Here is a 12,886-nt window from a genome sequence, read left to right on the forward strand (position 1 = left end):
CTGCATGAGAGAAGGCATGGTCCCTGGTCGGGAGGGGGCACTTGGAAGAAACCACCCAGACCCAGGGGCTGCCCGCACTCAGGTCGCTGGCCCCAGGGTTCCATTCTTCCCACACCAGGCGAGACAACATCGTTAGAAATGCAATGGGATGCTGTCTTCTCCCTCCCTCCACTCACTTGCTCCCCATCATTTGGCCTGGGGGAAAATTCAAGTTAGTCTTTTTGGTGGGCATTTCTGGATTGGATTGGATTTGTAGCTCGAATGATAAGGGAGATTTTGAGCTCAAAGGTGAAAAAAAATAGCAGGTAATTTTCTTACCCACAATACTCTCTAGTTAGGGGACTTTTAATGAACAGCAAACCTTGTGCACAAAGATGGACATTTTGGCCCACCCTTAGCTGTGAGGGTGGGAGGGCAGGGAGCCTGGTAGCCTGGCTGACCAGCCTCCAGGGAGTGAATGGGACAGGCCTGGAAACCCCCAGGAGAATAATGGGTCGCAGCCAGGGCACAGCCTTATCCTGGTCTAGAAAGGGAGCAGCCTTCAGAGGAATCAGCTTCACTTCATCTTTTCAAGTTTTCTTTCTTTTTTTTTTTAATCTTAAATTTTCTGCCCCCAAGAAAACCACTCTGAAGGGAATTCAGGGTTAAAACAAAACAAAACAAAACAAAAAAGACAGCCATCAGAGTCCACCCAAATGGTCCCCATTTCACCCAGACCCACAAATACACACACAATCTGGAAATATGGAACGTTCTGAGCCCTCACTGCTATTTCTCATAGCTCTTCAATAAGCCTCAGTGCCCTTCTCCGCGTGGACATGGATAAAAGGAAGAAAGGGAGAAAGGGAGAGAGAAGGGGAGGGCGGGAGCAAGAGGATCGACGGTCACAACTCTTCTTGGCAGAGAGAAGCTAGCAGGCTCCTCCTGCCTGGTCCCAGAAGTTTTCACTGACTGATTCTTATTCCTCTTCACCCCCGTTGTGATCCAGATGCCTTAACAGAGCACCCGCTTGCATCCGGGTTCTGAGGAAGTGAGTCAAAGCCCTTGATATATAGCAGCTTTCAATCTCAGATCACCAGGTAATCGGAAGGAGCCACATAAAACGACGGGGAACAGGGACCTGGCAGTAATTACATGTGTATATGTACGTGTATATGTACCTTCACCCTATAGATGTCCATTCCTGTCCCCCCCCCTCACACACACACACACACACACAACTAAAGGCACTAGAATAGTGGAGATCATATAACAATAAGATAACTAACACATATGAGAATATATACCAGACAGTTTAGCTTCAAGGTTAAGAGCTCTGGAGTCACTCAGCCTGGGTTTGAGTCCCAGCCTTGACACTTTCTAGTGTGATACTTTGAACAAATTACCTAAACTCTCTGATCTCAGTCCTGCATCTGTTAAATGCCGACACGTCACAGTATTGCAGAGGTGATTCAAAGAGCATGTAACACAGTGCCTGGCAGTGAGCATTACTTAGTACATGTCGGGTATTGTTATTTTGTGAAAGCACAAGGAGAAAAGGGCAATTTGAAATTGCCAAACTGGAGTTTGTTGCTTGAAGGGAAATTTAATGAGGGGCAGTTAGGTCCAGTGACAATTTTCTTTTGTCACTGAAATAATTTTTAAAAGTCGTTTAGTAGGCTTCAAAGTAGACCCCAGCACTTTTCTTGTCACAGATTTTTGAAGTGGCTATCTGGGGGGACATCTGTGTGACCAGTTAACTGGGAGGGTCCTGGTGATCTTCAAAGGAATTAGCAACCAGCATGGCATGAGTACCAGCCAATCGATCGATCGATCGGAAGGAACCCTGGTCCTCGTGCAGGATTGGAGTCCTAGAGAGCCCCTCGCTGTAGTAAGTCTCCACAAGGTGAATACGGCCTTGTAACGTGTGCTAAGACAAAGAGCACTATCAGGTCCTGAGGATTCTCTCTGAGGTGCCCTTCCTGACAGACTCCCAACGGTAAACACTGTCCTGGCTTCTAACACCTAAATGGGTTTTGTCTGTTTTCTAACTTTGTGTAAATGGAATCATATTTTATACAGTTTCTTTTGAGTCTGGCTTCTTTTGCTCAATGCTGTGTTTGCGAGATTCGTCCCAGTTGGTGTGTGCAGCACTCTTCCCTACGTAGCCCTGTCTTTATGGTCATTGCTAGTCAGGGCATTGACATTTTAAAAAGTCCAGGCAAGTTGTCTTGTAGAATTGCCCTGTGATCTGGACTTACCTGGCCATTTCCTTTGGATTAGACTCCGCTGACACATTGTGGCCAGAATATGACAGAGGAGAAGTTGTGTAGGGCTTCCCATTACATTCCATGGGGGCACCTAGCGTCGGTGTGTCTGTCCCATTGTGGGCGATGCTGAGCTTGTCCGCTTCGTTAAGCAGCTGCCAGGCAGATCTCTCCATTGTGAAGACACCTTACGTTTTGTAATTAACAAGCAATCTTTGGGAGGAAACTTTAAGATTGTGAAACATCCTGATGACCAACCAACTGTTCACTCACTGGGTTTAGCATCTGTGGATGATCCTTGCTTCAGTCAATTCTTTCGTTGCAGTTGGAATGCTTAGTAAATTCTCTTGTAAGACAAAAATACTCTTATGTGCGTTCACTTTTCCTACCCTCCAGGCCCCACAAAGACAAGATGAACTTGCAGGTTATTCTCTCTTCCACTTTCTGCCTTAACTGTCCTATTTGTACCCCGGGAGGCTCACATTGAACCCTGCACCACCCATATTACCTTGCAATTGGGTTTCTGGTTGGGTGCAGCCCATGGGAGCATGTTACTGGAAAGACATCCAAGGGCAGTAGGAGAGGTCAGGGTTCCCCAACCTCTCCCTGCTTCAGCTCTTATTGCTGGCAGTAGCTGCATCCCTTACCACCTGAGTCCTTACCTGGTGACTCTCCAAGGTGCAGTTCTCTTTGGCTCCAGCAACAGTGTTTCTTTCCTTTGGTCCTTCTGCCCTAGGACAGTACTAGTAATAGCTTTTTCCTTTTCCTCCTCTTCCAGAAATATGCCTCCATATTTCTTGTTTGTATACTTAACTTGTCCATACCTTTTAACTATCTTTGCTAACTATCTTTTTATTTAAACCATCTGAGAAATTCTGCTTCCTGCCAGGACTCTGATTCAGTGAATTTCATAACAGATCACTAATTCTGATCCAAATGGTGGGGTTTTCATTTTTTTTCTGTCAAGCGACATCTCTGGCAAGAATGCAGCCCTTAGAGTAAAGACACTGTGCAGCGAGAAGCAGAAAAGAAAGGAAGAGAGCACCCTTTGGTGACTGAGTTCCTGGGTCTCAGCTTTCCTGCACCCAGCTCCACCCTACTTTTTCCACAGTTGGAGTCCATGAACTAATGAAATCCACTTTTTTGCTTAAGCCAATTAAAATTGAGATTGTGTCTCTTGCATCCAAAGAACCCTGATATGAGGTGACAACACAAGGAATCAGCATTTGCATGTGCAAAGGGATTGGAGGTTCTAGACACGCCATATACACTTCTTGAAGAGTGTAACACAGCTATAGCTCTTCACTCCTGTCTCGGCTTTCTCTGGGTGCTTAAATAAAATATCAAATGACTCACTATCTTCCATCTCTTCTCTGTCCATTTCCTTGAAAGCAATCTGTGCCTGGTTGGACTGGAAGCAGGTCTTCGATGCATCATTCGTGGTCAAAGGGAAGACAAACTGAAACAGTAGAGAAACTGAAAGAAGGGAGAGTGCAGTGCCCCAGGGCGTAATAGTGGGCAGGCACCATGACCACCTCTGGGCCTGAAGGGGCAGTGAGGGGCAGCAGTGTAGTTACTTGACAGGAGCTGTGACCATTGGATGAGGGACACGGCCAGCTCATGGCAGACCTGTAGTGAGGAAACCAGAAGAATAAACGCTCCAGCCCCACTCTCCTCTCTCCCTCCTGTCACCTGCTTTTGCTCCCACTGGCCAGATGCAGTAGATCCACCTTGTTTCTCCTTCCTGGAATAGAGAGGGGTGGAGAAGGGGGAATGGATGTGAAGATAGATGGCACAGAGGCTCGGCTTAGCTCATGGACCAAAATGTGCGGTCACAACCAAACTCACCAAATTCCAAATGAACTACAAGATCGAGAGACTTAAGCCTGGGGTTTAAGGACCATCTTTGAGAGGAGCTAAGTATCATGGTGGAGAGCAAGGCTTTCAATCCTAACAGCATCCTTGGACAAGCAACATAGCCCATCTGAGCCTCACCTGTAAAAGGGGATATTAAAGATAACCTACCTCATAGGTGTGTTCAAGGATAACTGAGCTAACACCTGTGAAGTGCTTAGAACAGTGCTGGATACATATTGAGAATTTCACCAATGTTCACTTTTATTAGTAGTGTTACCTTTGCACTTCGCTCTGGAGAATCTCAAGCTGGAGCACATTTTCCCAGAAAATACCTTGAGGGAGAAAGAATACTGGCTTTGCAACTGGAACACTTGGGCTGAAATCCTGCCACAGTATGTTCTTCCTCACTGTTACCTTACTTTCTCTGTGCCTCAGTTTGCTTGCTGTAAAATGGAGCACAAACACCCACTTCACAGACTTAGATGAAGACGAAAGCAAATGAGACAAATGGACAAGAAAACGTTTTCTGCAGTGCAACAGCACTCTGCTAATGTAAGGAATTATCATTATTAACCCAGCAAAGAGTGTTCTGTGGCAAGCATTTTTCTGATGATCTTTGTTGCTGTTCTCTTATTGACTCAGTGCATGTCAACAGATGACTCCATTTCAACCTAAGTGTCCATTGCCCAAGCTAATTGCTAATTTAGACTTAAACTGTGCCCAACTCACGATTAGAATTCAAACCTTGGAACTCTATTAGCAATGCATAATGCTACATTTTCCTTCACTGAAATTAATCAGCTGCAAATGATTAAATTACTATATATAGTGTGAAACACAACAAAGCTGTAATTTTTATATAAATTCCAGAATGTTACATTATTTCCCTTCAGCACTGACATTGGAATAATTCCTCCACAATCATTGCTTTGTCTTCTGTAAAATAAAATTTAAGAAAACCCACGGCTCCTCAAGCGTACCGAAGTCTGCGTTCAATATTTAATATGATTAATGTTTACTGTATTTGTTGTGGGGTTGTCTGCTAATTGTGGCGTTAAACCGCACCCCCTTTATCATCTTTGGGGGCTGAGGGATGTTGGTTCAGAACCACAGTTTGAGAAAGTATCAATTAAAATTCAGCTCCATTGAACACATGAATCTTTTTTGTTGTTTGTTTGTGATGCCTGGCATATCTGGTGGCAACAGTCTCCTTCTCTCCCTGTCTCTTAGCTGTAAGAACAGATTGAAATTCCAGGCAACTCCTCAGTAAGGATGTGCCTGCAGTGAAGACCCAGGCTTGCTCAACAGGCAAGAAGGGGCCAGAGATATCTAGTGTGTAACCTCAGTAACATGCTTTTCTGGAAATGTCCTCCGCCATTGAATTAGGACAGGTAATTGAAGCAAATGGGACGTGGGTAAAGCAAGCAAGGCATCTAGAGGCAAAATTTAAGGAGGCATTTCCATGACACCAGAGCCAGTGCCCCAGCTCTTAAATTTTGTGCCCCAAGCCCCTCCCCTTAAGGGCCATGCCTCCTTACTTGTGCACCCCAGGTGACTCAGTTGCATCCCACGCTGATTAAGAGTACCACGGTGAGAGTCAGAAAACCTGAAACGATGACCCAGTGTGTCCTGGCACCACCATGGGAGACCTTGGATTGATCCCTTCATCTCTCTGGGTCTTTGCTTTCTTATCAATGAAATAGGAACAATAACCTCTGCTGGGAAGATTCAGGATTGAGACAGTACTTTGTAAATGGCAGGATGCTCTCCAGATGTTGATGTTATCGTCATCAAGTAGCATGTGTCTCTCTGGCTTGTCTTGACACTGCAGCAGGTCTTCTGGTCCCCCCCCCCCCAAAGTCCCTGCAACCTTTCTGAGGAAACCCTTGACAAAGTCTTGGAAACACTGCTGACCAATGGCTCCCAGCCCCCCATATGACCTCCAAAGCCAAGGGAAGGTCCCCCACTGCTGTTGCTGCTCCTTCCAGATGTTGCGAAGCAGTTCTGCTGGCTTTGAGGCCAGACTGCACCAGCTGTAGCCGAGCCACTTGGCAGTGGTGGAGTTACCTCTCACCCTCTCTCATTTGTCTAAGAACAACTCTCCCAGGGTCCCTCAATGAATATGCAGACAAACGATTCTTCCAGCTTCTCTTTGTAGCCCCTCTCTCTGGAGTTCATACATAAGACCAAGGAGGCTGGCATCAAAGTCTTCTCTCTATATGCCTTCGTTCCTTCCCCTCATCTCCCTCACTTCTGTGACCTCGCCCCAGAGACATAATCACTCCCTTCCACCCAAAGCTTGAGTTCCACACTAATACTTGGCCACACTGAGTATTGATTGGGCACCCTCTGTTTTGGAGGGGTACATAGAGCTTGGTACACTCCTCACCCCAAAAGCTCACAACCCAAGGGGCATTCCCTCATGCCACCTATGCCTCACCAAGCCTACCTCAAAAGATTTCCTGTGTGTGTGTGGGGGTGTATGTGTGTGTGTGTGTGTGTGTGTGTGTGTATAGCCAAAAAATGTACACACATTTTAAGAAAGGAAAAAACGATTGAAATTGTAATACTCAATATATACCGATAACAAAAGATGAATGCAAGTCACGTTTGACTTCTGCAATTAGAAGAGGTGTTCAAAGTGGTTACCCTCAGCGTCCAGACACTTCTGATTATGGCGAACTACTGCTTGAACATAGATAACATCTCTTAAAACGTGTATACATTTTTTGGCACCCCTGAGATATATATATACCTTTAACTCTAATTTTAACTTAGTATTTTCTCAGTGTGTGTGTGTGTGTGTGTGTGTGTGTGTGTGTGTGATATAGTATTATATTTGTTTCTCTGGAGAACCCAGACTAAAACACTAAGATCACACAATTATATGATAACACCCTTGGCTATCCACCTACCAAGTATCCTGAGACACCCCACTTACCCTTGCTCGTGGAAGCCATCTCCCACTATGAAGACTTAAAATGCCAGGTACTCCCCCTCCCCACTTCCATTGTATTCAGGGCACAGGTGTGCAACCCAAACCTGGCCAGTGGGCCTGCAGGAGAGTTTGCCAGGAGCTAGTGGGAGTTTCCTTTCTGAAAAAGGAGCCACTCAGGAGGAAATGTCTCCCTCCAACTTTGTGGGGGGATTGCACCTGCCTGGTGCCAGAAACTACAGCAACGTTTTGCAAATAGAGAGCGAGACATTGCCTGTGTGCTGAGGAAGGCAGAGACGGAAGAAAGGAAGCGTCTGAGGCATGAGGATAGAGCAGAGCTGCTGTATGAACCAACCCGAAAGCACCTGCCTCCAGATTTCTTATGTGACATAATATTCTTACTGTTTAAATCCACTGTAAATGAAAGTCTGTTTCCTGTACCCAGAGCATGTTAATCTAATTAGCTGATTTGATTTTCACTATAAGAGCTCACATCAAAGGAGGTCTGTTTATCCAGTCAAAGGTATACTTATGGGTTCATTTAATACTTTCATCATTTACAACTAATCCACTGAAATGCTCAATATATCCATATATCTATACCCATATCCATCCCTTCAACCCTCTATCCCTTTATCTGTCCGTCTCTGTATCTATCTATCTATCTATCTATCTATCTATCTGTCTGTCTGTCTGTCTGTCTGTCTATATCTAATCTATCTGTTGTCTATCTATCTGAGTTCTGTGGTCAAAAGGTTTGGGAAGTTGTAACTGCTGCATACTACATGCCATTCTGGAGAACTACCACGAAAATCAACGTGTTAGAACCTCTGAGAAATGCTACGGTAAAGAAACTTCTTTAACTTTAACTCAGTATTTCCTCAATTATTTTTTAAATCACAGAATCCCTTTCTTTGAGCACACATTTTAACAGCAACCAGTTTGGGAAACATGCACCTAACTGGGTAATTATCTCCGTCCTAAAATCCTCCACACACACATTTTAAGGGGTCAAATGTTCCCTCTGAAGGCAGCACTTGTTATTCTAAAGCACTGAAGCAAAACTGGCACAGAGAGACCACTTGGAATTTGCTTAGCAGATGTTTACAGATAGCTGATGTTGATTTCTACACAAAAGATAGATTTTTGTCTTTGGCTTACTTTTTGTGATTCACAACTACATTCTCCGAGCCTCAAGTCTGGCCTGTCATCTGGCTTGCGCTAACCATATTTGACACAAGCAGTTCCCTTCCATCGTGGCCCCTTCCCATGTTTACACCAGCCACACAGCCCAAGAGGCAATCTCATGCGTGTGTTTTAACATAAACTTCAAATCACATGCATAGTAACACTACTTCATGAGCAAGAAATTACCACGTCTGGATCATTGACATTTACTTCTGGGAACGATTTCAATCAGATTAATCCGTTTATCTAAATAATTTTCCACTCACTTCACAACATCAGAACTCACCAATACATTTTCTATTGATGCTTCCAAGCTTCCTTTTTGTAGACCAAGATGCAAGATTAATTATTACCTGGAGTTCTGCAGCTGGAACTCTTATCAGGGTGTAACGGAGTCCAAATAATAGCCTTTATCCCATCAGAGTTCGAGAAAGAGAAAAAGGAGTAGTGCAGATGAAGATGTCATTGTCAGTCTATTTCTGATAGGGCTGTTGGAGAAAGCGGCTTGGACGTCTGTGCAGGAACAACAGGCCTTGTATTAGTCAGGATGGGAAGTTTATGCTGCAGTAACAAACAACCTGTGAATCCTGGGGGCTGATAAAAAGGCTTCCTTCTCGTCCACATTACATGTTCACTGTGGGCCAGCTGAGGGTCTATTCCATGTCATCTTCACTCAGGAACCCAGCAGGTGGAATAGACTCTATCTGGAACATTGCCAATCGTCATGGCAAAATGGAAAATGCAAGCATGGCGAGCCCCTCACTGATTCTCAGAGCTTTCACCCTAAGGGACCACATCACTTCCACTCACATTTCATTGGCTACGTGTGCGCCCATTACCACAGGTCCCCTAACACTGAACCCCTGAGCTAAGCAGCTGTGCTCCCCTAGCACACACATCACTGGAAAAGCCACAGGCTTCATCCCACTGGGGCAGAGCCTTTACTGCCATGTTTACCCTTCAGCAAAGAGCAGAGCCAAGCCTATGCTCAGGCAGATCCAAAAGGGAGTGGATGATGGGGCTGACTTCCTAAACTCCTGGTCAGGTGAGCGGACAGACAATGGCAGGCAAAAACAGATTATTCCACTTACTAACTCTCTTCATTTTAAAATTCTACATTTCACTTTTTTTTTTTTTGAGGTATAGTGGACATACAACATTACATTAGTTTCAGGAGTAGGGCATAATGATTCCATTCTTGTATACCCCATTTCACTCTTGAACCCTTTCTTCTTGAACAAGTTCTCCACCTTCTTCATTGTTTGCTTTCCCATCATCCTAGCCTGCTTCATCCTCCTCCAACAACCATGAATCAGGCCAGGAATGGCCCTTGATGGAGTTCTCGTCAGCCCTTCAACATTCACTGAACGCATATTTACTGAGCACCTACTACATGCCAGGCACTGGTCAAAGCACAGTCCTCAGTGACATTTTTTAAAGAACAACAATGTAGTACAAGGCTGCTGCCAGCTCCAGAAGTGTTTTGCGCAGATTAGAAAAGTTGCCCTTTCTGGGCAGACGCAGCCTTGTCGGCACACAGCTTGGCAAGCAGGAAGCCGCTTTGTGTGAAGAAAAAAGCGCTCCTTCATCCGAGCGGACACAGCCCATGCAGGGCACACAGCTTGGCAAGCAAAGAGAGGACTGGATTTAGGCCTTGCGTGCCCCTCATCCAGGTGTGCTGGCTGAGCATAAGTGTCCCCTCAGACACAGCGTCCCCAAAGGCAGGTATTTTTCTTAAAGAGAAACGTTTCTGTTCAGGTCTTCTCTTTTATGCTCTCCCTTCAGACATGAATATGCAAATGCCCTTTCTTTTATGAATTGATGGTAATAGTAGATGGTAGTCCTTGCTTTTTCTCTTTCATGGAATGTACTTACTTAGCAAAATGAAGTGGCCAACTTTGTGTCAGTTCTCTATTTTGGACATTTTTCTGTTCCTTAAAATTCAAAACTTTGAGAACCACTGAGAGATGGGAGGTGTTGTGTGGTAAGAAGCCTTCTGTTTACGCAAAGGAAAAAGTCACTGCAAAAACAACACAAACATGGGCAGGTACTATATTAAGATCAGTGTCCCTGAGCTGCAACAACTGCATGGGATTCCACCTCTGAAGTGCCAGGTTGCTATGGTTATCACCATACCTATGTAATTACCTAGGAAGATGCTGTCTTCGTGACATATGAGGTCCATGGATGCAGATATTCTAGTAAGAAAGATTTTTGTGTCTGAGAAATGTACACACTAGCAATAAGTGCCCTTGCTTGAATGCAGCTGCATGCACACATGAAAATGTCCACGCACACAGGAGATTAATTGTCTCTTGCCTGCTTTGGTGATTAGATGCCATGTGTGAAGTCCACATGGCTGAGGGGAGGCAGGCCTTGGCTCCAGAGATAAATCTGGACTTTCTCTCTTAGCCAGGATTCTTTCAGGAGCTAGAAACAGAAAGCTGGTCTCAGTTAAAGGGGAGTGTATTGGCTCACTTAACTGAGACATGAGCGTTTGTGTCAGGTACAGCTTGATCCAGGGGCTCAGTGACACTATGAGGACCTGACCCCTAGGCTCTCTGCTTTCCCTTGTGATGACTGAGCACAGGCTCTCCACTGTGTGAGCGCCTCCCCACATGGGCAGTCGGCTGCCAAAGTTATAGGTTTGGGTCCTCAGAAAAAAGAAAGCTTATCTTTCCCAACAGTTCAAACAAACAAAAGTTGTGCGCCTGGATCTCAGCCTGGATTAGACCATGTGCATATCCCTGAACGTATCCCTGTGACCAGGGGCATGCCTGAACCTAGAGCAGGGTTGTGGGGGAGAGCTAGTTCTCTAGAATCAAGTCAGAGTCCAGGGATGTGGCCAGGCAAGCTTACTTTCACTCCCCAAAGGAGTGGGTTCTAAGAAGTTAGTCCCCAAAGAGACATCACCCATGCTGCTTCTTGTCGCTTTGCGTCCACCCACCTTTTCCCTGATCTGTTCTGCCTGCTGCTCCACCTGCTCTGTACTCTGAGATGCTTGCTGCTTCCTGGGGGAACTTCACCTCCAAGCCCCTGATTGGAGGCAGTGGCAGGCACAGGCAGACCCGAGGGAGGGAGGAGAAAGAGGTGGGGGGATTTCTTTCCTTCTCTCTCCCTGCTCCACTATCTCCCAGGGCCCCTTTCTCGCTGGGTGCCAGTCACACCGTTCCACCCCCCCCACCCCCATGCCCCTTCAGCTCTTGAGGGAGTAACAGCTTCCTGCTGCTGTCATCTCTGGGCACCTCAATGCCCCTCGTTCGTTCCCTGTCCATATATCTGTACCTTGTCCCTTAAAGTCTTTTCATTTAACTGTCAGCAAACTTTGGCCCACAAGCCAAATATCTGCCTCCCCGTCCATTTTTTGTAAGGACACTTTTACCAGAACACAGCCATACCCATGATTTAGGTGTTGTCTAGTTCCAGTTGGGACACAGACTGTATGGGATACACAAAGTCTGGCCCTTCACAGAAAAACAATTTGCCAACCCCTGGCAAACCATCTGTGATGGATTTTGTTTCCTGCTGTGGCCCTATCACATATCCTTCTAGAATTGAGGAAGAAGCACACTACTTTTGCTGTGAGATGTGTATGCAAATTTGGGGAACAAACAAATATAAAATGCCCACCCAGCTGGCTCAAGGGCAAACCACAAAAGGGAGAGCAAGGTGTGAGGGTCTTTTTAACACAGTGAGCCCTGGAGCTGAGGAGTCGCAGAGGGGAGAGGGCCCCAATCAGGGTGCCCCTGGCTAGCACTGTGGAGCCAGCACACCTGAGTATTCCGCCTTCACTCAGGCGCCAGTGAACGGGAAAATCAATATGTAAAGAACCAAACTGAAGTGCTGGATGAAAAAGATGAACACAGCTAGGTTTAGAAAATAAAAATGTTCTAAACAGATAAACAGTAAGCAAAGTGCTTTGATTTGTACTGTTTTCCAGTCCATAAAACCCTAATATCTGCCGACGTTTCATTAAGAGCTTCCACGCCACTCAGCGTGCCTGCTGCGGCTTGAACAGATTGCTGCAAAAAAAAACGTTATCCGAGCTGCAGACCCAATCTTTGGCGATGTTTTAACTTGGGTGCTAAATGGGGAGGAAGTCTGCTCAATCATGAACAGAGCACTAGTTTAAGGGAAAAGTAAATGCCGGAGTTAAATGAACAATATCTATCATTTTGCACTGAGTTATTCCAGTCAATCAAAAAAAAAAAAATAGCAAAGAGCATTTATTGAAGTGAAGAAGAAAAAATAAAAACAGCAATGAATATATGTAACCTTACCTTTCAGCTTTCGGAAACTGGGAGGATTTGTGCTTTGAATAATAGCCTCGGGGAAATAAATGTTCAAATTATGTCAAAAAACGGTTCATTCAGATTCCTAGCCCTTTGCAAACGCCAAACCTAGTACTACTCCAGTTCATGAAATCCCTTACCAATACAGCAAAGCCTCTTCATCTATTGTCACGCTCATTCTGGCAGTGGCCCCCTGGAAGTTTTCTGAATGATCAGCCAGAACTGAAGGACTTACACAGGACTCTTTTCTTTGATGATCTCCATTCTGTAACTGCAAGGAAGAAGAAAAAGCCCTGGACAGGAAATCAGCAATCTCCAAGTGGATTCTGGGCTGTGATGCTGAGCAGCCTTAGGCCAATTATTAAATC

The sequence above is a fragment of the Rhinolophus sinicus genome, linkage group LG06, assembly GCF_036562045.2.
Source record: "Rhinolophus sinicus isolate RSC01 linkage group LG06, ASM3656204v1, whole genome shotgun sequence".
Taxonomy (NCBI): domain Eukaryota; kingdom Metazoa; phylum Chordata; class Mammalia; order Chiroptera; family Rhinolophidae; genus Rhinolophus; species Rhinolophus sinicus.